The sequence below is a fragment of the Alligator sinensis genome, unplaced genomic scaffold (genome assembly GCF_000455745.1).
Source record: "Alligator sinensis unplaced genomic scaffold, ASM45574v1 scaffold461_1, whole genome shotgun sequence".
NCBI classification, from domain to species: Eukaryota; Metazoa; Chordata; order Crocodylia; family Alligatoridae; genus Alligator; species Alligator sinensis.
The window spans coordinates 158303-161793 of record NW_005842986.1 but is presented as its reverse complement, the minus strand read 5'-3'; positions in this window follow the sequence as shown (position 1 = coordinate 161793).

Sequence of the window (3491 nt, the reverse complement as noted above, 5' to 3'; positions counted from 1 at the left end):
CTTTCCCTAGCAGTTTTCCTTCTTAGGAGCAGGGTACCTAAGTGCTCTGTGACAGGTTCAAATCCTATTTTACTCCCAAATGACTAAGTCTTACCTGCCACTTATCTCAACCTTACATGTCAAGACTCAGGAAAGTGACCCTGTCTCACTTCCAAGGCACATAGGCCTCTTATTCTCGCAATAGGCAACCTAGTGTATATGGAATTTATGCATGTTCCCAAACCAAATTAGATTTCAATAGAGCATTAAGTGCAATTAGATGTCTAAGTATTGGCCAGGTGTAGGGATCTTTTCAGGCTAAGATAGAGGCACATAAGGAATATAAGCAACTTTGTGGAATTTTGGTTGTTGTACATAGATTAAAGAGTTTAGGGACTTACATGCCTACAAACTCCACAAGTGCTACTTAGAAGCCTTAGATGTGAAGCAGTATGTGGGCCATGGTGAGTACAATGGTAGTGGCAGAACTGGTGAAATGATTTACTGATTCCCAGATGAATAGCCCCACAGAGGATAAGGTTACCATGCAATTCTACTAGCTCAATGTCTTTTCACTTTCAAAATATGTACATAGGGAAAGCATTTATAATTATCATACGGCACAGTGCAATAGTACAGATATAGCTCTAGTCTTGTCACTTTGTAGCGATAATAGTATATTGTCTCTCCTGTGTTTTCCCATAATGACAGCACTAGAAGAATGCTAATGCCTGGCAGCCTAGATGTAAAGATAGCAACAACATATTACTATAAGTAAGCCCTGCAGATTGTAGAATTAAAGGAACATGCAATACTTCTTCCTTATGTTATAAGTAAGCCTGTGCGAATGAGTGGTGAGCAGCTTTTTTATTATAGATCCATATTACTGTAGAATAACACAGCAAAGGGAGGTCTGTATTGACCATGTACTCAAATTAATAAATGAATGTGTATAATGCTGTGCACTGTATAATACTGAAAATAAGAGTCTGCATTGATGGCAGGCATAAGAATGGAATATTTCATGTCAGAAGGAACAGAATAAACTTAACCAAAACAATTTGTTACTGGAAGAAAAATAATTCTAATTACACAAATCAAATAATTATAGCAATTCCAATTACATAGAAACAGGCACCTTACTACAAAATATCCAGAAAGTAGTTCAACAGGAATTTGTGTCATCATGGTGATGTAGGTATCAGGCTGTGCTTGGCCTCAGAAGGTGGTGTAGGAAGTCTCCATCCTAAAAGCCTTTGTGCATCATTAAAGTCTAATGACATGCATCTGTTTCCATCTCAAATGTACTTGATTTAGCAGGGTCAGAATGAACAGATCGTTGAAACGAAGAGGGTCCATAAACAGTCAGTCCAAACTGGATTGTAGCTCTTAACCTGAACCTGACTTCAGTGGTTCAATTTATTGGATGTTTTGGGACTAATTTGCTGCAAAACATGGAGCATATCCAGCTCACTCACTCCAAACATAAAAATAAGGTAGTGAGGGCCCTGTGTTTGTAACCACTCTTGAGACTTAGTTTTGAGCATGTTTGAAAGAACGGGGATTGCCATTGTCAAGCCCATGTCAAATCTCCGCCAGGCAAAGGAGGTCCTTCTCTGAAGTTCATTCAGCTCAGTGGTTGCCCTCTATAGCTTCAGCCACTATCATTTTAATCATTAGCTGCAATATTGTGTCATGAGGTGCCCACACTTATGATTTCATAGATTTCATAGACATCAGGGCCGGAAGGGACCTCGGAAGATCATCGAGTCCAGCCCCCCGCCCAAAGGGCAGGAAGTCAGCTGGGGTCATAGGATCCCAGCAAGATAAGCATCCAGTTTCATCTTGAAGGTGTTCAATGAAGGCGCTTGAACCACCTCCGGTGGCAGGCTGTTCCAGACCTTGGGGGCTCGGACAGTAAAGAAGTTCTTCCTTACGTCCAGCCTGAAACGATCTTGAAGTAGTTTGTGACCATTCGACCTCGTCATCCCTTGGGGCACTCTGGTGAACAAACGTTCCCCCAGATGCTGGTGGTCACCCCTGATAAACTTGTAGGTGGCCATCAGATCACCCCTGAGCCTGCGCTTTTTCAGGCTAAAGAGCCCCAGGGCTCTCAGCCTGTCATCGTAGAGTCTGCTTCCCTGACCTCTGATCATGCGCGTGGCTCTTCTCTGGACTCTCTCAAGCTTCTCCACATCCTTTTTGAATTGTGGAGCCCAAAACTGGACACAGTACTCCAGCTGCGGCCTCACTAAGGCAGAGTACAGGGGGAGAATGACGTCCCGGGATTTGCTTGAGAGAATGTTTGCCCTTTTGAAACCAAAGCCTAGAAGTTATAGGCTTAGTTTTGGGGGCTTCACTTCACTTCACAGGATCATTTCCAAATATACAGCACACAAGAATGTTGAGCTAATACTATGGCTCAGTGAGATGCATGTTCAGATATTTTAGACACCCATTTCCTCCATGAGGGCTGATTGTGATCTTGCATCATGATCATACTTGGGCCAGCCCAGTGCTTTACAGTGGTGTAACTCAAATCAGAAAATCAGAATCAGGCTTGTTCTCACATTCCAAGGTGCCCAGAAAGGAAGCAAGGGAAATTATTCCTGCCCCCCAACTCCACCCCCAGTAAGTGGAAGCTGGCTGAGTGAGGCAGAATCACAGAATCATAAGGCCGGAACTGGGCCATGTAGCCCAACTTCCTTCATGGAGTCAGGTTTTATGTTATCATTTCTCTTGCTCGTTTAAGGTTGAGGATTTAAGCCCTGATCTAAAGCAATCAAGGTTAGCTTATACCTTTCCCCAGTGCTCTGAAGAATGTGGGTCTCAGGCACAGCCTACCCGGCTTCACTTTTGGGTTTGACACATGTCAAGTCAGAACAGATAGAAAATAGAGCGATAAAATTTGCTCCTTTTTTGGTGAAAGTTGCACGTTTTAAAGATGAAAATTAAAAACAGTCCCAGAAAGAAGGGTTTTTTTTTTTGGTTAAGCAAAATATTATGTCTGTGTCCAATTCAGGCATGTTTTTCTGAATCAAGACCTCAGTACCTTGCAGGAGATGCTTAGGCACAGGTAGATCCTTGGGGCATGTCCCCACTAATGGGAATGTGCCTTATCCCAGGGACAATTGGCAGTGGCACATATTTGTACCATTGCTAGTTGCTCCTGGATATGCCCCGCACATGTGCTCTGGTGCAGGGCAAGTTGCCCTGGGTGGGGTAGGGGTGGCTGGGGCCCCAGGGGCCTGGGGTCCTGAGGCTGCAGCGGTGGTAATCCGGGTACTTGGTGCAGCCTGGCCCTGGTTAGCCAGGCTTCTGTGTCTGGCAACACATGCTGCAGTCACGTGTGCCATGCCACTTTTTTTTCCTGTGTTTTCTTTTAAATATCGGTACTTCCTGGTATTTAATTTTGCCACTGTGCTGCAATTATGCAGTGTGGCAAACAGATTCACGTGCGCTGTGTGCATTTCATGGTGCCTCAGAAGACTTTGAAGTGCTGCAAACTGCAC